At 35.3% G+C, this 24244-nt stretch overlaps 1 protein-coding gene across 9 annotated transcripts in view; it reads right to left on the bottom strand.

Annotated features, from left to right (window-relative positions):
• Nucleotides 1–24244, bottom strand: part of ADK (adenosine kinase) — a 508591-nt gene that overhangs the window by 101656 nt on the left and 382691 nt on the right. The window lies entirely within an intron of this gene.

Raw genomic sequence — 24244 nt, forward strand, 5'->3', positions numbered from 1 at the left:
CAAACTATCAAAGATCATATGCTGGTCACGGGGAGCAAAGTATAACTTTATAATGGGAGGATCAAGCTGTCATCACTATAACCCAGCCATCAATCCTATCACTTATCATTAATAATGGGATCACCAAATATACTATCTTCCGTTATGATGCAGTATAAGGTATACAGCATCACATATAAAGTTTTTAACATGAATTAACCAGAATTTTATTCAATAACTTGCAGTCTACAGGAAATATAGAGGATAGGAGAACAAGTTAAATGATACACTGAGAAAGCAAATGAACAAATCCATAAGGTAGGACATTATACAGGACAAGTAGCTTGGTCTCTTCAATAAGTCAATGTTATGATAAAGTGGGGAGGGAAAAAATGACCAGGAGCAATGTACAGATTTTAACTGGAAACTGTTTTGAACAAACCAGCTATAAAATACATACTGGGACAAGTGGAGAAATTTGACTATGAAATGGGAATTAGATAATATTAGGAATTATCAATTTGATAAGGAAAATGTTCTAGATTTTTAGAGGTGTATCCTGAAGTACTCTGGGATAAAATGGCATGATATGTGTAATTTATTTTAGAAAACTTAAAAAAAATAAAGTGAAGCAAAAATGGTAAAATGTTAATGACTAAATCTAGATGTATTCAGTATTACTATTTTTTTTTCCTGTCTGAAAATTTTTTAATAAAAAGTCCACCCCCACCACCAATTTCTCTTTGATGTAAGATGATAGAGTAACAAAAGATGAACATTTAAAAATAGAGTTAGAAATTTTAAAACAATGTTTTTCTAGATGTTAAATATATCTTAAGGGCACAATCTGATGAACATTGTTATATACCCTAATGCCCTTTATAATAGGTTATCAAATGACAAAAACACATCTGTGTAACCAAACCCTCTCCCTTTCTTCATGCTCTGCTTTGTGCATATATTTTCATTTTAGTACTGATACAGAAAATGGAGGCAATATTATTTTTCAATTCCACTTCCCTCTTGAAAATGGGGAAAAAAAAACTGCAGACAACTGTCAAGAGCCTCTACATCTTAACTTACATTCCTCCAAAATTATCTTTGCCAAGAGATATTAATAGAAGGATGGGATGTGAGCCTGAGTAGTGAGCAGATCCAACTCAACTAAAACGACTGCTGCTCCAAACCATGTAAGGCAGAAAACTATAGTTAATGTCTCCAACACAAATTTGGGTACTATCTACATGGTAAGGAAAACACAGGAAAAAAAAGTATGTATGCACTTATGGTCCAATAGACTAATATTACATAAATTTAAAGAACCACTTTGAGGGTTTGAAAAGGTCAAAACAGATGATTACAGCTGAACACTGAAGTTAACAGAAAATGGTAAGCTGAAAGTACAACTCCTTAGGCTGTTCACTGGCAAAGCACAGGGCTGACTGAGTTAACCTTAGCTGATACAGATTAAAAAAAATGGAATTATGATCTTCACAATTGTTGCAAGCAAGGTTAGCCTCTCTGACAATTTACTTATACTAGAATCTTGTATATCACACAGTTAATAATATTTGCTAGCCTGGATGTCAAGGAAAAAGATAAGGTTCAAAAAATATCAATGAAAAATTTCTCCAAGATGTCTAACTCAAGAATTAACCAAGCTAATTCTTATATGAAAAAGACAACTAAAAAGCTCTGTAAGAACTACTTATTTACATGGAACGTCATCACAGGCACGAAAGAAACCTAGAGGACCATAAGACAAAGTTAATGTGAAGAATCTGCATAACTACAATTGCACTAAGGCATAAAAACTCAAAATTCACATTCAGTAGTTAGGCTGCCTTTTTAATGTCCAATTCTGCTCCCACAAACGTAAGAAGCAATCGACTGTGATCTGTTATGGTATAGTAGAACTGACTAATTGCAAGAAGGCACATTTATAAATGTCAGATCATTATTCTCTAAGGAAACTGGGCCCTAGGACATTTCCACATCTGTAAACTATTCCAAGCACCAACATATTTCTGACTGAGGAAGGACATGCTGAAGAAAAGTCAACTCAGTTTTCTATCTTAGCGCCCCCTCACACAGGTTTGCAGAGCTGTGCCCTATCACTGAAAAGCTAAGCACTTGTTCTATGGCTTAAAAAGATCTTATCTGCTGACTTCCTCCCACCTTCCTTTGATCTTGGGCTGGTGCCCCCAGTCACTCCATTAGAGAAGGCAGCTGGCTCACATCACTGCAGACTTTCCCACAGCTAACCTCTGATCTGAAGGTGTTTGTAGATACAATGATGGAACAACATTTATTTTTCCCTCACAGCAAAACAAATAAAACAACACAGGGGAACAGTTTGACCCAGTAAGAATTTTAAGCAGAATTTCAGTCCTCAGATTCACTGCATGGAAGGACAGAAAGAAAAGGCATTAGGTCAGAAATCAGGGAAGAAAAAAGGGGCATAAATGGTGGGCAGAACAGTAAGGCAGGTTCCAAACATCAGGGGTAATTCCAAGTGAACTGATCACACTAAATTGAAAAGGACTTTTTAGCGTGCCTTCGCAGTAAAAGTGAGAAAAGAAAACAAGCAAGTCCCCATCTGTGCTGCCCCAGGGCGCCACGTACTGAGTTTCACAAATCTAATGAAGCAGTCAGGTTAAAATCCAACTGCAGAGTGGATGTGACATGTGGAGAACAGCTAGGGTTAGAATAGAGAAGCAGGGCGGTTCCTAATGCAGGTGATTATCCATGTGATAATCATTATATTTACAGGCTTTCCATTTTAGATCTGACATCAAAAATCACAAAGGAGGAGGGATTAAGGAAATAAACAACGACACAGAGGCTTTCCTGCTCCCCTGAGAGTGTAGCACTTTCATTCATGCATGACAGCAACAAAAGCAAAACCAAACAGGCCAGGAAAGAGTATTTCTGAGAAGGCTGGATTTCACATTAACACTTCTTTCCATTTTGATAACTTTCACTATTATTCAGTTTCTCATATAGTCGCATTTTCAAAATCAGTTCCCATTGTTGTCTATGTTATAATACAGAATCATTTTTGGTTTACAATGAATGATACTCACATAATATGTCTTTTACAACAACAAAGTCATTTTTTTCCTTCTTGGAGTTGAGTGTTGTGAATAAAATGACATATAATTAAAGTCTTAGACTCTCAACTACACCACGCTATTTAGGATTTGCAGTAGGCTTGCTGCTTCATCGACCAGGCTAAAAGGATGAAACAACAACCAAGTATGGTTTTTTGAGTATAGGTTTAAAAAAAAAAAAAAACAACTGAAATTCATGGTTAGTGAAAAACTATGGAATATTTATATTAAGAGCTATTTAAAGGGATTAGCAAACCACTACTAAAAAGCACAATCCTCAGATTATACAGGAAAGGAAGGAAAAAAATCAAGTGTATGTCTGTGTGTATGAAAGACAACAATTTCCTTTATATTCAATTGAGAAGAAAACTGTTTTCTCTGCATTTTGTCTGATAACACCCCGATTTTAATTTATACAGAATTATCTGTAATCTCTGTTAAACTAAAACCATAACTGGTCCATATTGTTATTCTAATTCCAATTATTTGTTACTAGTTATATAGAAATACCAATTATTTCTGTATATTGGCCTTGTATCCTAAGACTTTGTCAAATTCACTTACTAGTTGTGAAAACTATTCTTTTGCTCCCGTAAAGAAAGAATTTAGCAAATGCCTTAATAAAAATCATCTCTCTTTTCTCCAGGGTGATCTGAAGGGTATAACTACTAACTACCATCACTACCATAGCTCATAACCCTTGCTTTCCCACTTCCTGCTCTATAATTCAAGGCCCTGAATCCAGTTAGAGCTATTATCTGATTGCTTATGTTACCACTCTACTTTTTGATATCAGACATGAGGGTTCTTGGGTGGGGCTGAAACTTCATGGACTGAAGCAAAAAAGGGAGAAGATCCAATTTAGGACCAAAGAAAGGTAACTTCTAACTATCCACAGAAAGCAGCCCATCCATTCAAAACAAACTATTTTGTTGCTCCAATGCAAACAGGAAGCAGAAAATTCACTGGAGTTCCCATGGTCTTCACTCAAGTCATGCGAGTCCAGAGCTTTGGGAAAAGCCAAGGGAGAATGTTCTGCTGTTTTGTTTGTTCATCCTTCCATCCAACGACTATTTACCATGCAAGGACTGTTTTAGGTTAACAGATACTATTACGCTAGAGATATATCAGTGCAACAGCTGTTGCAGACCTTTTATAATGGTATTAGACTTTGACATGATAATATCTGAAATAATACTGTAAATCCTAAATGGTACGGTGTACATGAGAGTCTAAGATGGAATGTTATCTATGTCCTTCTCTCTATCAATCTATGTATAAAAATCTCTATATAAAATACAATTCATAAATTTGTATATATATTTAGATATATAATGCCTTTTTTGAATGGCTTTAAATGCAAGATAGTACTGGTCAGGAGGCAGTTACAGCCAAATGGAAAGAGTACAGGGCTTAGAATCAGAAGACCTACACTAAGATTACTGTTTTACAGCTCATTTGACATGAGATCTTGAGCAAGTCACTCTGTATATCAGTTTATATAAAAAAATTGAGGTCAATTAAACCTACTGGATTGTTGCTCGGAATAAATAAAATATTTAATGTGAACTGTAAAATCATTTTGCCTATTGAATTCAAGCTCTTGGTAAGAGCTCAGGATAGTTTAAACAAACGAATTTCAGAGCATCCAGAGTACATTCAATGATTTGTCCTATCTGTGGATCATATGTGCAGTAGGAAACCTCCAAACTGGTTGCCTACTGCCTTGATCCCAGACTGGTAATGTTCAAATCCTTGTAAAATTCCCTCCCCTTCGAGTGTAGGCTGGACCTAGTGACTTGCTCCTGACAAATACCTGACAAAAGTGATGGGATGTCTTGTTCATCCATCCTCTTGCTCTCACGGTCTCAGCTCTCGTACTAGGGGAAATGAGCTGCATGTTGTGAGTACCTCGATGGATCAGCCCAGGACTAACAACCAGAGACGGTCTAGGGCTTGCTAACAGCCATGTGAGTGAGCTTGGAAAAGAATCCTCTGCAAGCTGTGATATGACTACAGCCCTGGCTGACATCCTGATTACAGCCTTGCGAGAGACTCTGATTCAGAGGCACCAAACGAAGCTGTGCCTGGATTCCCTATCTACATTTTATACACGAGGAACCTAAGCCTTAGAGAGGTTAACTAACATGGCCCAATTCAGATATTTTCTCATTCAGATTATGCTAATCCTTAAAAAAAAAATCCTCACAAAAATCAAATCAAACAAGCATGGCTAAGATCAATCATAGGTAAACAAATTATGGAAAGATAATTTGGATACATACTATCTAAGTGGTTTTGTATACCTGATTATGATTAACCATTTCTTAGCTGTAGCAATGATATACTTCTAAGTCATGATGACATTTAATGATGAAGAACTACCCACTGCTTATTTTTTCCTACAGTATATTATAAAGACTTACGTTGCCTCAAGCCTCTAAATATTCCTTTATGCTATCCTTCAGATTATGAATTACTTTTTCTTTATGCTATCTACAAAACTATTTATGTATTTTCTTGTGAGACTGCATTAATGTTATACTACTTTTAATATTAAACTATTTCTGAAAAGGAAAATTTTTAAATTGTAAATAAACTAAACAAAGGCTAGAGAAAATCATTAGGTAAAATATATATCTGGGAAACCCCTTTTAAACTGTTTCATTCATGAAAAGATCTGCACTGGTTTTTCCAAAGAATATAACATACAACTTTTGGGAGATTTTCAACCTGTGCACTGACATTTATTACCATATGCTTCCTGTCTGCAGAATGCTGAATAGAAATATTATTTAACATTTATTGAGTGCCAAAAACTCTGTGGGGCAACATATGAGCTATAAAGACGTGCATGGCCTCTATCCAATAGCTTTATAATAAAAATTAGATAAATAGCATATAAATTATACCTTCATAAACATGACTGAAAAAAACATTATGCAGCCAAATTACAAGCCAAAAAAGTTAGGTTTAGTTTAGAACATACTTAACCCTTTCACAAAATGATTTATTAGGTGATGTGTCTATTCTACCAAGGAAAGTTGTTCATTCCCACCATCAACCATATTTAATGGTGGTAACTAAAGGAAAACAAGTTTAGGAAAAGTGCTTCAACAAAATTTGATTGACTAGCTATTTGGGCTAACATAGAATAATCCAAGTTTTTCAGTTGCTGAAGAAAGAAAAGAGAGATGAAAGCATAAGAAAATCATCAGGATAGTAGCCCTCTTACTGGGTACTTTATTTCCATTTTTGGTGAGATAGTATGTGCTTGGCATAATGAAGGCACTCAATAAATGTCAATTATTTTCCTTATTTCATTTGATAACCATGAAAATCCCATAAAATAGGTATTCTTCTCCTTTCACAGATGAAAATCTGAAGGCTCAGAGACAGTAAAGTATGTCCAAGACCAAATAACAGGTAATTGTAACAGCTGGCATTTGGATCTGAAGCTTTCTGAATGGTTTATGCTGGTCTGCTAGTGATGAACTCTTTTAGCTATTGAATGTCTGAAAAAGACTTTTCTTGTTTTCATTTTTGAAAGATATTTTTGCTGGGTATAGAATTCTAGGTTGACAATTTTTTCTCTCAGTGTTCTGAGGTCCAGCTTACATCGTTTCAGATGCATTCTTATTTTTGTTTCTCTGCACAGAATGTCTTAAAAAAAAGCTTGTGTGCTTTAAAATTTTGTTATCACTGACTATACAATTTGATTATGATGTTCCTTGGTATAGTTTTTTCCTTGTTTCTTTTGCAGTTTGTTGAGCTTCTTAGATTTGTAGGTTTATAGTTTTCTTCAAATTTGGAATCTTTTCACTCCTTATTACTTAAAATATTTTTCTGTTTCTCCTCTCCAGGACTCCAAATATGTATGTTAGGTCACTTGAAGTTGGTCAATCCCTGTCTTATGCTATTAGCAGAATATTTATAAGTTTTAAAGCAGACATTTTTCTTTACTGAATTACCAGTGAAGAACTGAAGGCCCTGTGGAGAGCAGGATACAGCCTGTTAGCATTAGATAAGTAAAATGTGTGTCTTTAGACAGGTCTTGTTTCCTTCACTCACTGGCAAAAAAAAAAATCTAAAACCAAAATCACTTATATTAATAAAAAGACAATAAAAGACAAGATAAATAACCAATTCTTACAAGTTTATATACATGTTTACATGGGGCAGTGAGAAAGGTATTACTGATCAGTGCTACACATTAGACCAAAAAAAAGAAGGAAGACCTCAGGATGGGGAGAGACTGGCATTCTTATTAAGTGTCTTTTTAATAATTCTTTTCTCTCAAATGTGTACCAATGTCCTTTACATTTTCCATATTCCATGCACGAAGCTTCTCAAAGTGTCAAGGTGTGATAATCACCACCATATCAATCCCACCCTCCATGGCCATGCTAATGACCCTAACAGCAGAACCTGGCATAAAAGCTCCTCTATTCTTTGAATCTCTTGGTCTTTTGAGGGCGATGAGAAACAGAACTGGAAATCACAGTAACATTTACAACCCAAAATATTACTGAATTAAATTAAAAAAGAAACTTACAGGACTACATTGTGACTTATTAACATAACAAAATATAGTAAAGGAAAAGGCAGTTCCTCCCCACATCAGAATGATATGTACATTACACATTCCATCAACGTAACACCAATAGCCAGTATTATTTTCTTCCTTATTGCCAGGTGACTCACAATAATTCTGCACAGAGTGTATTGTAACACTTATGTCTTAGAAACAAATCCAATATAGATAAACTTAGAATTTTCACAATGGCCAGTGGGAAGTAACAAGGATAGCCATGGCAGTAACAATCAATACAGGTCTCGCAAGGAAAGGGAAAAAACAAAACAACAACAAGCCAAACCAAAAATGAAACTACAAAGACGTCAAAGGGAAAAAATCAAACGTGCATGAAAAAGAAACCAGTCAAATGTAAAAGGCTATTAAAAAATACTCAAAGAAAGATGACAGAAAACACCCAACAGAGCACGTAGCAGGTACTTCATAAATGCTGAAAGCATAATTCACCTACCCTTCCTCTATGATAAACAGGTTTAAAAAGATACTTTTGAAAAGCTAGTACTGCATTTGATAATGAAATGGGAGCCAATCACCTTAGTCTACAAACTAGAATCAAGAAATGTCTTTCTACCTCGCAAATCTTTTTTTCTCCCGGCCGCGCCCTGTGACTTGTGGGATTAGTTCCCTGACCAGGGATCAAACCCCAGCCCCCCAGTGGAAGTGTGGAGTCCTAACTGCTGGATTGACAGGGAATTCCCTTTTTTTTCCCCCTCAAACCTTTTGTCAGAATCTGAGATAACACATTATCTAATTCTAGTGCTTGCCTGTGTGTTTTTTAGTCTCTGTAACAAAGTACGAGTTTTCATTAGATATCAACAGCACACTGGGAAATGAAGGTAATTCAGCATAGAGGTATATAGTAATGAAGTGCTGGCATTTTTATTGTACTGAACATTATAAAGTGACTGGGCTAACAGATGGGATTTTGTTAAAAGCAATTTTGACTTATTACACATAGTATTACAAGTTGGCTCCTACCTATATCCATTTTCAGAAACTTTTCCCATTGGTCACAATCTTGGCCTTTCTTCTTGACCTTTTCGAATAGGACTTGATCTCTTTTCTAGAGGGATGAAGGATTTCTGTGTACTGTAAACTTTAGGAATAATTATTTTAAGAAATAAAATGAGAACTCATTTCCTTCTATTCCTTCAGAGGTGTAATTTCAATCTCTCTCCAAATTTCTTTGCGTCACCGATTATCTTCATTTCCTGAGTAAATAAATATTTTCCCTCCTTCAAGTCTTTGGTCAGTTTTCTCCACTTACTCCTGTACATTTAAGCCCTTTTGTTTGGATTTTTCCAATTCCACTGGATAATTTAATAGGTGAAAAAATGAGACTTTTTTTTTTTGATGCTTTTAGGGTTTGAATTTTTCCATGCTTTCCTAGAAACACTTATCCCTACTTTTCTGTTGTATATCATCTTTCCCTTTCTCTCTCACCTTTCTCTTGCTTATTTTCTTTCTCATTTGTTAACTTCCCTAAATACAGTCTTATCTAGAAATTCAGCTATCAACTTTTCAATCTTTTCTCTCGTTACATTTTTCAGCGGTAAATTTCCTTTACTCCTTTCATTTGGTATCATTCTCAGACATCCTGCCTCACTTCCAGAGTCCCCCTGACACTTTCTTTCTCTATGCACTTGACAGCTTCCAAGTTCTGTCAAGTACATTTTACAAGCGCAAGGCCTACAACATCTATAGCCTTGTTTCCATTCTTACTCACAGAAACCTAGGTCAGGCCTGTATTACCTCTTGCTTAGGTTACTGTTATAGTCTCTCAACCCGTCTCTAGTACCAGTCACACTCAGTTTGAATGCATCCTTACACCCAACCATTAGATCCACCTTCCTAAATATCAACTCTGATTAGCCTTTGTTCAAACAGCTATCTACTGCTTCCTGTAAAAGTCCCAGTTCCACAGCCTGACTTTCAAAGATCCTCCATAAAGTGCCCCTACTTTTCATTTCTAGCCTGATCTTTTACTATTCCCTTGTACATGTACCAGATGCCACTCAAACTAGAATACTTGCTATTCTCTGAACATGCCCCAGGCTTTTTTGCCTTCATGATACCTTGCACATGTAGGCACTAAATGAATTAGAATACCCTTCAACCACCCCTGTCAAAATCCTACCAATCCCTCCAGGGTTAGTTCAGCCATCTTCTGCTTAATGGAAGCCTTCTTGAATTGTTCATGGTCTCTCCTTTCCCACCTCCAGAAGTGGCTTGCTGCACTGCAGAAGAGTTTTGCTAAATTTGTAAAAGTTTCTTTTATGGCAGTTATGTACAGACTAGGAACACAGTTATTTGTATAGACAGCTTATCTCTCCTACTAGATTATAAATTCTTAGCCCAGAAACTCTTTCTCACTTTGTATCCTCAGACATCTAACATATTGCTCTGCCCAGAAAAGATACTAAATCCTTGTTGATTTACCAAATGATAAGGACAAAGCACCCACCTATATTACACAAAGAGGAAATACCTCTGCATTAGATCAATAACAATTTGATTTTTTGTGCTTCATACTCTTATTTTACAGATCTTAGTGCTATGCATATTCTTCTATTATGTTATTTCTTGCACTGCATTTTAACTTATTTACATTGTCTATTTTCTACCCTCGTTTATGAGTTTCTTAAGAACTAAGTTTTAAATCATATCTTAGAATTGTGGCTTATACATAGTATGAATTAAATAAATGAGCACTGGAATGAGTTAAGCTGATTTAAAAGAATCTTATTTTAAAAGGTAAAAGATCTATCTACTCACAGGTATTGAGCTTTTCTAGAATGAGATCTAAGGTTTGGCTAAAAACTTAGTAAATTGCTGGCCTGATGTGTTCCGTTAGACTATTCACGCAACCTGTATATCGTGCTATTTCTGCAGTTGTCCTGCTCTGGGAAGTTACCATGAAGGATTTTGGCACTTGTCTCTTTTCTAAGTATCACACAAATAATCAGGGAAATAGTTTTTCCTGGAAGAATATTTAACTCTGAAATATTAAACTATATTTTCAAAGATATATACATCTAGACATCACTTGCAGACACTGGATATTAAAGGGTATAATATAGCTCAACAAAGATAAGCACCAATATTTATCATAGAAGTAACAAGAATAGTGAAAAATCAACAAAAATAGCTCAGCAAAACCCACAAAACAACCCCCTACATACAGATTAAATAACAGGGGTAAATAGCAAGTCTCAACTCAGTTTGAGGACTTAGTGTTATCAACTAAGCAATTTTATGACAAGCTACTATTTTACTTTGTTGACACACATGATAATTAGAAAATTTATAGCATGTGGGATAGAAACACAGGTTTAAATTAGCTTATAACCAGCAACAACCTATTATGGTACATTTCACAATTTTAAAAAGACATCTTTTTTTTAAGCAAATAAATGCTAATCCATCCAATGTAATATATGTCATTTTTTCACTGCCAGTGCACATATCATTATAGACACCACCCCATACATGTGTAGCTCAAGACCCAATGCTAAATTTTCTTGTTTCAAAAGAAGAGATTATAAGCATAAATTGATCTTATGTGGTAAGTGTTCCAAGGACAAAATCTGATTTAGATAGCGAATCCTTGGAAACAAAGCTAGGAGCAATGGTAACAATCCTAAAAACCTTGTTGTGAAAGGAATGATCTGAGTTACATCTCTAATTAACATGCACTACACCTCACAAACAAGGAGTCAATTATTCATTAACCAGAGTAGATTAGAGATGGTTTAGACACAACAGGGGCCTGCCTGAGATGTGCTCACCAACCCAGCAGAGCTTGGTAATTAGGCAGTATTGGATTAGCATTAGCAGGGATAAAGGCAAGGAGGCTGGATGTAGGAGTGTGTTGCTGTATCTTCCAGTTCACTCCCATAACACTACCATGGTTAACCTTCACCTGGACAACCAACACTTAACAATGGTTTTGTTATTATAAAGATTTCCAGTTATCAATAACTTCTCTGCCTGCTCTGTTACCTTTGCATTATCCTCTGCTCTATCAATAGGTGACAGTAGTCTATTTTTCTTTTTTTGAAAGAATGGCAAGGAAAGTTAAGAGTCACAAAAAAGCAACAGTACATTCTTGAGAAGGAAACTACATAAACTGCATATACGAAAAGACATTAACAAACTCAAGTTCTATAAAAGGTTTTTCAGGAGTATCCTAAATTACTCAGTGTATTATCAGGCACAGCATCTGAAAACATAACTGTCACAGAAAATGGCACAATTTTCTGTGTAACTGTGTAAGAAAAATAAGCCCTCTCATTAATATCCCCAAAGCAAAACATATATATTGTATATCCAATAGATATTGCCTAAAATGTGAAATTTAGTAACTGTAATAGGTTCAGAACAGGCATTTCATAATTGATGAACATCTCCAGCCTCCATGTAACTACTGTGATAACGTCAGTCAGATACTATTGAGTCTTGGATAGCCACGGAAGTTGTTGGACTTCTCTCAGTTGTAATGACCTGGACAGATTGTTGATTATCTGTTGTAGGAATAAAGGGGGGTAGCAATAACTATCTTCCGTCTGCTTCAAGAATTTTAGCAACCAATGAACATATTAGATACCATTTACTTCCATAGTTATATGGCACTCTGCTAGACTCAGCTGATTAATCAAAAATAAGGAAAGAAGAATTAAGAAGAAAGAAAAATTAAAGAGTACAGTATGTTGCAATGGAAAAGAAAAGGAAAGAAAAAAGAAAAGGCTTTCTGGTGGAAACAGAGTTTGATATAAATCTAAAAGGATAGGTAAAATTTTAGGTGAAGGTGTATACAAGGAAGGACAGGGAGGGATGGAAAATGAGAGGTATGTCCTGAGAACAGCAAGTGGTCCAATTTCTGCAGATCATAAGGGATAATTAGAAGTCTGGAAAGCACTAAGATTTGAAAGGTAAATTTACTCTGTAATGAGTTAGGAAACTGGATTTAATTCATTTAACTGTGTGGTAGGTAGATGCAGGAGGTGAGAGATTAAAGTTTCTGAGCAGGAGGCACCCTAATTAGTTTTACACTTTACAAACGTTAATTTACCTAGTGGCAATATACAGACAGGATGTAAAAGGGAAGAGAGGTGAAGATGTTTTGCTGGCAGATCAGAATGATAAATACAGATGATAAATACAAAACATTTTAACTCAAAGAGCAAAGTACAGAAATGACAAGTTATAAGATAAACACAATATAATGAATTTTAGGCAAATAATCTTCTATAGGTTTGCCTTCCATATTGCATAAAATAATGAAATAAAATCAAAGAATCCTGGACTTGATATCAAGAAACTTGGATTCTAGTTCTTTGCCTCTTACTTTACCTCTAGTGTGACTTTGGGCAAGACAAACTCTCTTTCTCAGGTTCCTCAGCTTGGAAATGAGAGGCTTATAACACTTTCTAAAGTCCTTCTAAGTCTAAAATTCAACAACCATAAAAATGAATTTTTGGAAGGCCCCTAACAAACACAGAAAGCCTACTATTAAAGAGGGCTCCTTAAGCAAAAAGTCCAGAGACCCTATTAAGAAATGACTGGCCTAAATCAGTGAGATTTCAATATCTGTCTTTTATTTTTTACTGTTCATACCTTTTTGTAAAAGGTAAAGTAACTTTTTAGAAGACAGTAAAAGATTCATTCCTTCTTTCTAAAAGCCAAAATTCAAGAAACCTTTCGCCTTATTCATGTATACTTAAAACAAACCTTTGCCAAGAAAAACAAATTGCAAAATATGGAGGTTGGAAAATGTGAATCATTACTGGTATTAAAACCAACATTTAATATTATGTTGCAGTTTCAAACTACTGCTGAATCCCATTAGGTTTAAACATAAATTCAATAAGAATTTATGATTTCATAAATGGCATTTAAATGTATTCAGAAGTAGAAACAAGAACCATCTGATAGAGAAGTGATTGTGGTTAAAACGAAAAGTAGGAGAAAATAAAGACATAAGGAGGCCAGAAGGTGAAAGAGAGGAAGGATATAGAAATAGGCTAAAAGTGAATGTACTACAGTAATGATTCTGAGGCAAATGCTTACAAATTTATCTTTTGTACTATGCATTTTCATACTTGATGGGATTCTGAATTAATACTATCATAAAAGATGAGGCACCTGTCATTTATGAAGCAGAAATTATTTCAGCAGAACTTTATGCCAAGTTCTTAAGGATTTTTACAACATACGGAAATATTGCACCACATGACTGAAAATAACAATTTGGCCTTTATTCCACATCTAATTTGGATTTTATTTAACTGTTTTCTAAAATTTTTATTCTATCTTAGTTTTAATCATATTCATTAATCTGAAAAATAGAATTGCAAGTGGGGTCTTGTTATATTGTTCCCCTTCCTAAAACAAGATTTATGCTTTATTGTTGATATAACCACTTGTTTAAAAATCGCCAGTATCATAAGCAGCAATCTTATTTAAATTGTTAAAATCGTTAACGGTCTCATTCAGTTAGTTGGGAATAATTATGCAACTTAACAAGCCCTTATGAAGGATATGGTAATGTTCCTGGAACTAGGCTGAATTCTAATATCCGTGATTTAACTTTCCAAGCTCTATCTCCCCCTTTTCCAGCCTGTTTACTTTCACCTGACCTTGGGGCTCCCAGGGCTTTAAAACCATATTTTAAATAATTTAGGGCTTCACAAGGACCTTTTCTCTCCATACTACTAATATTCAACAATTTTCTAAGGGCCCTCAGGCACAAAATAGGGAAGGAAGAGAGTAAAAAAGTCAATCTTGAAGGGTCAACAGAAAATATCCAATACAGAAAATTAGATCTAAGCTACTAAAGCTACCAGCCTTAGCCAAAACTTTCATTCCAACAAAGCAGCAGAGCCACTGAACTTTAAGGGCTAATGGCCAGGGATTTCAGCAGAGCCAATGTGGACAGAAGATGGGGGTGGGGTAGTGGTGGCAATTCCCTGAATGCTTTACTTTGTGTAAGACGTGAAGGAAAGTACCCTAATAATGACTTATATTTAATTTCCCAGAAAAGGGATTTAAAATTGTATTTCACTTAACTTAAGGAAATAAGATTAAAGTGACCTTTTGTTGGGTGCAGGCACATGTGAGATTAAGGAGTAAGAAGAAAACACACACACACACACACACACACACACACACACAAGCCTACTTCCAATACAAAATAATGTTCATATAAACAAGTACATGATAGTATGGTATATAAAAATTGAGAAATATATACCAAAATGGTGAGAAAATTCAAAGCGCTTTAAAAAAATGAAATAAGGTCAGGAAAGTTTTGTTAGAGAAAAAGAATTTCTGTGTTGGACCTTGAAAGAGCATCCTGAGAAGAAAAACAAAGTAAAAGCATAAAAGTATAAAGTATTACAGAATTCAAAGAAAATCACAGGATTAGGACACATGGGCCATCAAAGAGAATAGATGAAACATCATTAGTTTTTCTGGGCTTGAGAAGGTTTTCAGATTTTGAAAATTACAGGTACAATGTAATATAGTATTTTCTTTTTTCAAGTGGCTTTCCTCCAAATCTTGATGAGCTCATTTAATTTAAATAGCCTTTTCTGGGAGATTTCTGAGATTCCGGCTTTTGACTCTAAGCAAAGAACTGTGAGAAGCCAAAGGTGTCGCAACAGAGAGATGCTTGGGGAAGTTGATAAGTGAAACAGGTTGTTTTTCTAGAAATACTTGTTATGAAATTATTATACAACAGTATCCACTAAAGTGGTACCTTTCAAGGTTTCCTGACAGCAACCACAGTAAAATATTCAATTTACTTTGCAATGTGCCACACACAGACATATGTATACATGCATTTATACAAATGTATATTCTTATATCTTTTATATTTATTTCATTCAGAATTGCTAATTTTGTCCCCTAGAGTGAAACTAAGGATGTCATTTACAAAGTAACATGGCCCTTTGGACCTCAGGCTTAAAAAAAGTTCCCTGAGAGCAATTTATAGTGACTAGAACATAGTAAGTGCTCAATATATTAATACATCCTTTCACTTACCAAGCACTCACTATGTACCAGGAACTATTAGGAACTAGTAATATAGAAGACACTAGTAAGGGGACCCTAACTGAGATCTGCTGGTGTGAATGAAGAAGGAATCTCTTAAGAGAATGATATTTCAGTTGACACCGAAAGAATGAATAATAGTTACTAGCTGGGTGAAAAATACTGAATAATGGAGTAAAAATAGGTCAAGGCAGAGGGAAGAGCATGTACAAAGTGTCTGAGAGAAGAGGAGAAAGAGTTCAATGGTTTTTGAAACTGGAAATGGGCCAGCATGGCAGTGGAAAGATGGTATTATGGATTCTGAATTTTGTTCACGTGAGAAATCAAAATAAAGCAAATACCCACAACACAACATAACCAAACAAAGAAAAATAGTATCTGTTGAATGTAAAACCAAATCCAGAAACCAAATTTAATTCTGCCCTTGACCTGGTTTGCAAGGACACTTTTAAAGTTATAGAGCATAAAATATAATGCAAGTGTACTTGACACAAAGAACGCTGATTTAATTTCTTGCCAAAGCAGGCATTTATTGAAAGCACATGTACCACACTAAAAAGGATCCTAAAATTTTATGTGCCACATTTGATAAGAGATCTAATTTATATTCTGGCATTTAGCTAGAAGCCTGGATTAGTGATGCAGCAACATAATAAGGACTTCAATTTTTGTTCTTTTATAGTTATGTCATATTCACTTGGTCACCGGCAGTTCCAATTAGTTCAAACTGATGCAAACAAAGGTTAAAGGTCAGGAACAAGGAGACTAGGACTATGAAAATGAAACAAACTGCTAATCAGTAAAAGTGTATTTACCTGCATTCCAGTATACTCTAGTCCTTGAATCCATCCCCAAAGCAGAACCTTTGTTTTCCTACCTGCTCTAGTTACCCTAGTTCTTTGCCAAGTACGCTACAGACATACACTTCAAAAAAAAGTCTACATTCCTTTAAAAATGCCATCTGGATTATTCGAAATAAGCATCTACTAGGGATCAGGCAGTGGGCCATTAAAAAAAAAACACGGGGGCTTCCCTGGTGGTGCAGTGGTTATGAATCCACCTGCCAATGCAGGGGACATGGGTGGATCCCTGGGCCGGGAAGATCCCACATGCCTTGGAGAAACTAAGCCCATGAGCCACAACTACTGAGCCTGAGCTCTAGAGCCTGCAAGCCACAACTACTGTGCCCACATGCCACAACTACTGAAGCCCACAAGCCTACAACCTGTGCTCTGCAACAAGAGAAGCCACTGCAATGAGAAGCCTGTGCACCGTAAGGAAGAGTAGACCCTGCTCACCACAACTAGAAAAAGCCCGTGCACAGCAACGAAGACTCAATGCAGCCAATAACTAAATAAAAATAAATTTATTATAAAAAAACATGAATTATGTCCTTATATTTCCCCAGTGCCAATGTTTTCCATAATTAACACTGGTGTTTCCCTGTCTCAGTTTCCCACTAGACTGTCTGTCTTGCTCACCACTGTATCAAAAGAAGTGTTAGGCACATAGCAGATGTTTAAATATTTTTTGAATTAATAAATGGTTCTTACAGACCTTCAGCGGTGAGGTTATGCAAATACTCAAGAACATCAGACATAAACAACTAAAAAAAAAACCCAAAAAAACTCACAATGAAATTTCAGTTAAACTGAAATATAGACCATAATATCAAAGGGTATACTCTAGGGATCCACTATAAACAATCACAAGGTAAAGGTGGAGAAATAGTAAAACTGTGTCACTAATCTTTACGAGATTTCTTAAAACATGTTTTTAATCCTCCAAAGAGGACAAAATTCATTCTCATAAAAGCTATCTCTACAAAGTTCATTAAACACCCAGATTTTCAGTTGTATATCCTAAGAAACATATTTCTATATACCAGGGTCTCTCATATATAATAACATTACAAAGTGGCCATTAGTTTAATTGAACTAAAAATGGAGTACTTTCAGTATTCTACCTATATTCTTAGATAAATCTTGCAGGGCTTTAGGTGAATAACTCAACTAAAATATATCCCTAAATGAGATATTTCCTTTTAAGTATTAAAAATAAATAAATAAATAAAATTCACAGCCTTTCTGGGCTTTAGATTTTATACCTGAAAAATGAAGGGAGAGATTCAGATAGCCTCTTGAGGAGACCCTTCTATTTTATGACCAGCAACAAAGCTTATCTTCTGAGTATGAATGGAACTACTGTGAATGATTATTGGGGTTACCAGTTGTAGGGGAACTATTTTTTGTGAATTACAGCCAAAATAAGAATTATTGTTTAAATTATGTCTAAATGATTTTGATGGCTTTTTTTTTGGACATGGCAGCTTGGTTAGGTTGTATTATCTTCCCCAGTTATTACAACAAACAAGCACTATTTTAGCTGCTGCTGCTGAGATGGAATTTTGCAGAAGAAATTAGAGTCCCTAATCAGTTGACTCTAAGTTAATCAGAGGGAGATTATCCCAGGTGCGTGTGACTTAATTAGGTGAGCCCTATAACAGAAAGCCTAGGCTTTCCCTGAGCTGAGACTCTATCCCACATATATCCATAGGGTTTTAACCTGCTCATGATCTTCCCTTCCTAAATGGACTTTGAATTTTAGCCAGCCTCCAGAACTGTATAAGCCACTTTCTTGTAGCAAATCCCTATATCTATATCTATATGGTTCTACTGGTTCTGCTCCTCTGCTTCAACTCTGACTCATATAATGACATCATATAATGAAGCTACATAAGCTACAAACAGTGAATAGCTTAAAATATTTTAACTGTTCCCATCAATTTCAATGAAATGCGTGGATCTGAGGAGCAGACACATGTATATTGGGCAGATGAAGTGTATACTCAGATGAAACTTAGAGGTGTGCAAAGGTTACCTATCCCTAGATTCATACTGTTCATCTTCTCCCCTTATCTCAGACTTCTAGTCTTCTCATTGTCTCTCTCTTAACTATCCAAAACTAAGACGAGGAAAGGATGTTAAATTTAACCACACTGTAGTATTAATATTTGACTACACTTAGTATGCTAAAATTTCCACAAGGTACTTCTACTTTAATAAAAATGAAAGCTTGAACTCAAAGGAGTAACTGGCAAATGGTGAAATAAGCAAGAAAATAAGTACATTCTGGCACACTTAAATTCACAAACTCTCAAATGACCACTTATTCTGCCTATCTGTAAAATGGCTACTTTCAGGTTTTTTTTGATGATTTATTCACCTTACATTCTGGCAGCCAAAGCTCCCACACCAGTAACATTTCCTTAGCAGATAATACTGCTACAAAAGAAACTGACACTTTCTTTTTGTTCTGTTTTATTCTGGTTTGGGGAGGGAGTCTTCATATATCACGGGGCAATTATCATTTATTTTATTATTTAACTTTTGATGTACTTAGGCCATGTATTCCAAACTAGATCATGAGCTCTTTGAAGAGAGGCTTACAACTCACAACTTAAAAAAAAAAAAGAAAAAAACAAACCCACCAGTGCTTTTTCTTGTAAGAGCCTAGTAATAAAACAGGCATTCAGTAAGTATTTATTATTTTGATAATTTGCAGAATAGCATGTAAAATGAGGATAACTGTAGTTTGGCTTTTATCTAAAAGGAATTTTCTCTGTTCTGTGTGAAATGCCAGTAGTCATGTCTTTCATAATAATACCATAACTTTGAAAGATATACATATATTAGCCACAAAACTAATAGTAAATATAAAGACACATAAGAGATGAAATTAAATTTCAGAAAAGGACAAATTGTTTGCTACACGTAGCTTATTACTTTGGCTTTACATGTTAAATGTTACCTTTACTTGATGGCAATATTCAGAAGTAACTTCATAATTCTAGAGAATTTGGTCATGTTACAAGTTACTTTGCTCTACAGCAATATTCAGAAGCAGCTGCTAGCCATTCTAGAGAATTTGGTCTATAGCTAGGCTAAAACATCACCGTTGCAAATATGATTATATTCCTAGATTGTACATGCAGTACTGACCTATCATCTCCAGACACTTGGTATACTTGGTGTAGGATTCAAATGATTAGATTCTGTAAATAAGTGAACAAAATGAGTACCTTAGACCCAGATGAAACATCCAATTTGATATTAATAAATAAAGGTCAGAAGCTATAAAGGACAAGCCTAACAAATGTGACTACAAGTAAATGAAAAAATTCCACATACAAGAAAGCACCAAAAATAAAGTCAAAAGACAAACTGTGAGAAACATTTACAAGTCAGCTGGGATTTATTTCCCTAATAAACAAAGGGGCAAAAAAGAAAAAAGTTAGTAGTAAAAAAAAAAATGAACCATCCAGAAGCAAGATGAATGAAGAATTTGGGAGAAAACAGATGAAAATATAGATGGCTTGTAAACTTAATGAACTTCAACAACAACTCTAGAATGCAAAATAAAACGAGACGTCATTTTAATTGATCATTTTGGCAAACCTTAAAAACACACTTAAATTGGCAATACAATTTTGTAGAAAGTCTCAGGAGGGCAATTGGTAAAATTTATCAAAATTTAAAATATTTATTTCCTAAGAATTAGCAGTTCTACTTTTAGAGACTGATCCTATAGAAAAATTTATGCTAAAGTACATAGACAGGGACTTCCCTGGTGGTGCAGTGGCTAATAATCCACCTGCCAATGCAGGGGACACAGGTTCGATCCCTGGTCCGGGAAGATACTTCATGCCGCGGAGCAACTAACCCTGTGTGCCACAACTACTGAGCCTGCACTCTAGAGGCCGTGAGTTACAACTACTGAGCCCACGTGCTGCAATGACTGAAGGCTCTGTGCCTAGTGCCCATGTTCCACAACAAGAGAAGCCACTGCAGTGAGGAGCCTGTGCACAGCAACAAAGCATAGCCCCTGCTCACCGCAACTAGAGAAAGCCTATGTGCAACAACAAAGACCCAACACAGCCAAAAAATAATTAATTTTAAAAAAAGTACATAGACATATATTCACTATACCACTACTTATAATAACAAAAACCAGAAGACCCCCAAGAGCTTTCAACAGAACAAATTATGGTGTATTCATAAAATAGTACTATTATGAAAAATAAGGAAGATAAGTGTATTAAAAGGAAAAGAGGCCTACTTGTATTTTGTTAGGTAAAAAGCTTCAAAACAGAATTACAGTACAATCTCATTAAAATCAATACTTTAAATACTTTTTATGGGCTTCCTAGGTGGCGCAGTGGTTGAGAATCCGCCTGTCAATGCAGGGGACACGGGTTTGATTCCTGCTCCAGGAAGATCCCACATGCCACAGAGCAACTAAGCCCATACGCCACAACTATTGAGCCCATGTGCCGCAACTACTGAAGCCCACACGCCTAGAGCCCGTGCTCCGCAACAAGAGAAACCACGGCAATGAGGAGCCCGCTCACTACAACGAAGAGCAGCCCCCACTCACCGCAACTAAAAAGGAAGCCCGCGTACAGCAAAAAAGACCCAACACAGCCAATAAAATAAATAAATAAATAAATAAATTTATTAAAAAAATATTTTAAATGCTTTTTATGATAAAAAGTAATCTGGAAGGGCATACCCCAAACTAATAACAGAGATTATCTCACTATGAAATGTGGTGGGATTATGAGAGTTTCCTTTTGGCATTATCTAGTTTTGTGAAGTCCAATTTTTAAACAATGACCAAGAAAAAATAAAGTTCAAGATAACAATCACATCTTCAGTTATTTGTTCTACTTTGTTGTATACTACTCAGATACAGAAATATCTGATACTATACAGTTTATGTAATACTAAGTTACATGGTTTTTAAATTACAAGGGGGATGAAAGGGCAAACACAAATATTATACACTCAACATATATCCTGTCAGTAATAGCCAAATACATATGCCCATTTAGTTTCTGAAATTTACTAATTTGTGTTTGAAGAACTACGATTCATCTCTAACAAACTTTAGTCCAGAGTATAAGGTAAAATATGAGGAAGATAAAGCACCAGATTCCTCTACTATCTATAGTATAGTTGTTTTTAGTAGTTTCAATAAAGAACACTTAAAACTTTTAATTCACAGCTCCAGTGATAATAGGTGTAATGTAGCTGGCAGCTCAAGTAGAAATTTATTTTTCTTATTTTATACATGTTAGAAATAGTTACAGAGTAGCACCATTTTCTAATCTGTCACAGTTCTTGGACGATTTCAAATAAATATCTGATAAGATCCACAGTAACAGGGGTGTGCTCGTATTTTATTTCTGAGGTCTGACAGCCTACTACATACTCTAGAGAATGCAAGAACAGGCATAAGTGTGGACCTGACAGGACCAATCACAGAAATATGAAGTCCTTTTTTACAGACTCTGGTGTGTAACCCACACTTAAACCTTACAGAGCAATAGTGGTCCTAAAAGGGAACTAACAGCATGCCTCCAGCTGTGCCTGGCATCCTCCTCTTCTCAAATTCTAAAACAGACTCCTCTTTTTTTAACTTGAGACATAAAAGAAGACAGTAGGACAAAAGCTAAGATTGGATAAGGGCTGGTCAATAAGACTGAGAAAATGTTTCCATGAATGCTGTATGTGCTCCTCCTGCCAAATCTCCTGAGTGGTAGAGATATTCCAATAGAAGATATGTGGTTAAATATACAATAGCAGAATTCCCGCTGGTCAAAGCTAGTGAAACTGTTCTTTTAGCTCAGTGGCAAAGAATACACACTATACAGTACAAGAGAGGTTGGAGACTTGAAATACACTCCTGCCAATTGCTTTTTACTTTGAAAGATTTCTAAATCAATGATAAGCTAGCTGCACTAAGAAGGGCATGGAATATCCTCAAGTTGTATATGCAGTCCTTATGTAGAAAATAAGCATGTCTCATATGGCATATTGCTGTTCCCTATTTTAGAACTAGCACAGGAACCATGTGATGTGTTCATCGCTATGGTAACTATATTTCACTAGTGAACAGGAGAGCAAACGGGCATGTAAAACATGTATAAGTTGTCAATATATAAGGAATTGCTGCCCTGGCGCTGCAATAACTTAAATTTCCTTGTTGCATGACTTATTAAAATAAAATTCTACACCTATTTTGTAAAAAATGAGGTTTAATAAGCCTTCACTCCCTATAATGCCTCCTCCATTCAAGAAAACAAAAGAATAGTGTCTTTCATCCCAGGGTTTTAGTTGCTTCATAAAGAACTACTACTGCTATTATTATTACAGATCTGGGTTTCTAAAAAAGTATGTGCAATGTCTTAGGTGATTTAAGGATGAATGAAGTCTCTGCCTTGGTCAATAGGAAAAACACTCTGCCTAACTTCTCTAGGGATTTGAGTCTACTGTTAGGACCAACTAAGTCAGATTTTTTTAGGTTGATTATAGGGGGATAAATCTCTGATTTGGCACCAGTGTTATTTCAATCTTCTAAATGCTTTCTCGCCAGAGCAATCTAGAAACGAGATCCTCCTAAGACTTTGATTACTTTTAGAACAGTCTCTAATTGTCCTGTATTTTAATGAGATATTTATAATATTGTATATTTAATTTTAAACATTCTGTATGATGCTGCTTAGGAATATAAATCTTAGCAAGTTTCACTGACAATTCTCTCTCCCCCACCTCTTCCCTCCCTCCTTCTCTTTCAACCCATTATTCTGACTTATGAGACAACTAAAGGGATCTCACACCAATGACTTAAATTATGTTTTATATGATAAACACTGTGGGGTTTTTTTATAAAGACTATATTCTGTGGGAAATAAAATACTGCTAAATACAACAAATACTATATCAAGATGGACTACTGAAAAAGCGCATTAAAATTATGTTTATTATTCATAGTAAATGACAATGTTTTAAGCTTTACTATATCTTATAACTTGCTAATAACGTTGACCTGCAGGTTATTATTTTTTTAATTGTAATAAACTTTCTAACTTAGAAAATACAGTATCATTTATTGGACCTTGGAGGAAAAATACAGGTTAAATAAAGCAAGTTATATTTATAATCAATATACTTACACATATAACTATCATATAGAAATTAAGTTGGAAAGACAATAAACTTGTGTACAAAAGAGTAACCCGTACTTTGTGCTGTTTCAGCAACAGGAATATTTTCTTCAAACTCACTGGTTCAGCGGCACCATATGGAGCATGTTGATCTTCAGATATCAGGAAATGTCTCCAAGATACACTTCATTCCAGTGTGTTAAATCTTTCTATCCTGCAGCTGTCAGTATAACTATATAATTCATACCCTACTATAAAAATGCAAATCATATAGCTTACTATACTTGTAGAAAGAGAAGAGGTTTCTAACTGTATCTATGTTTCCAAGTCATAATTTCAACTCTTTGTTAGAAGTGTTCCATACATGTGAAGTCACTCATGATTTTGCTGATTTAACTACTGCTACAGATGTACTCAGCTGTATGAGAAAGAGGGCAAAGGAAAAGGGACCAAAATTTTTTTCAACAGTGTTATATAGCAACATAAATTAATAAA

This window comes from Hippopotamus amphibius, chromosome 5 (genome assembly GCF_030028045.1).
Source record: "Hippopotamus amphibius kiboko isolate mHipAmp2 chromosome 5, mHipAmp2.hap2, whole genome shotgun sequence".
NCBI classification, from domain to species: domain Eukaryota; kingdom Metazoa; phylum Chordata; class Mammalia; order Artiodactyla; family Hippopotamidae; genus Hippopotamus; species Hippopotamus amphibius.